The 1294-nt window shown below is 36.7% G+C and overlaps 1 long non-coding RNA gene across 1 annotated transcript; it reads left to right on the top strand.

Moving 5' to 3' along the window:
* Positions 1-6: 6 nt before the first annotated feature.
* Positions 7-1090, top strand: LOC112158312. The gene is made up of 2 exons (XR_002921289.1): positions 7-183; positions 812-1090. It is a non-coding gene; the product is annotated as an uncharacterized LOC112158312 (long non-coding RNA).
* Positions 1091-1294: the final 204 nt, after the last annotated feature.

The raw sequence follows: 1294 nt of genomic DNA, 5'->3' as shown, positions 1-1294 counted from the left end.
TTCTCAGTCTTTCTCGGCGAGAGAAGACGACGTTCTTTTGTTTTGTCTGTGTATAACCTTGGCTGTGTCATGTGACCAGTCTTTTCAATCCTCACTGGTTGTCATGCCAACACAATATCTAAAGGAGTCGTGCTTGAATAGTTGAGTGAAGACACAGGATGTTTGAACTTCACAGATGGGGAGGTAAGATCAAGGGAGTCAGCACTGGACTTCAATATTCTAGTTCCTTTGTTTTTTCTGTTTAAATTAGAGAAAATTATCACAAAAAATGCTATCTAATGATGTAGCACCTTGAATAAAAGTATTTTATATCCAAATAAACAAAAATCTTACATTTTTCCTGCTGATCTCTGCTCTTCCGACGGGATTAATGTGAGTGGCAGAGATCAAGTGACTCACCAATTATCCGCCGAGCCGGATGCAAATGTTGTTAAATCTTAATTTGTGAAAGAAACCCCCCCAGAGAACTGTCACGTAACATTTGTGTTTGGATGTTTGGATATGTCAAAGTGTTTCTCCTGAATGAGACGTTTTGGTGCGTTTTTATGCTGATCAAGCAGAAACGATGATTCTAGGAAAGCACACAAAAACTTTAATTACTTTTTTTATTTTTCTGCTTTTTAAATGCATATTTCAAGTGAAAAAGTTTGTTTTTCTGAACGATTATTCCTTATTTGTAATTGTAAATATTATAAGTGAGTCACTAAATGTCTTTTCTCACTCTAATTGTTGTTTTTGAACAGGTTTTAATTGTCTTGTTGCTTTAATGAGACACAACTGCAGGCTTTTTTTTTCTTCTCTTCAACTCAAGCGGGACACTTAGTCCCCCCAGTGCGTCCTCAAAACGCCGTAGGCCGCCTCCCACTCATCCTCACCCGGATTTCCTCCACGGCCACGCTCACCAGAGGCGGCGGTCCATCTGTTCTTTCATCCAAAGAAGATGGAGAGCTGCTGTTCTCACACATTCTTCTCGTTCTGGGAGAACCATCAACTCTGACTCAGAGCGTTTGAATGGAATAAGCAGAAATTGATGCTGTTTTTATGTCTATTTTAAACAACTGGAAACGAGTAAATAGATATTTATCTAGAACTCGTGCAGAATCATTTTTGATGTGTCATTTTAACTGTTTTAAATGTATTTATACATATTAGATGGTGTAGTTATGGGTCAATTGTAACCATGCTGCACTTTAATTGGTAGTAATTTGTAAAAAAAAATAATAATAATGTAAAATTTACCTAAATGTGCCAACTTTTCATACAAACATTTGTTTTTCTTTGATTTACTTCTGAT

The sequence above is a fragment of the Oryzias melastigma genome, linkage group LG24 (assembly GCF_002922805.2).
Source record: "Oryzias melastigma strain HK-1 linkage group LG24, ASM292280v2, whole genome shotgun sequence".
Lineage (NCBI taxonomy): Eukaryota > Metazoa > Chordata > Actinopteri > Beloniformes > Adrianichthyidae > Oryzias > Oryzias melastigma.
The sequence above is the reverse complement of the archived record's forward strand: the minus strand, read 5'-3'. Positions and strand labels throughout refer to the sequence as shown.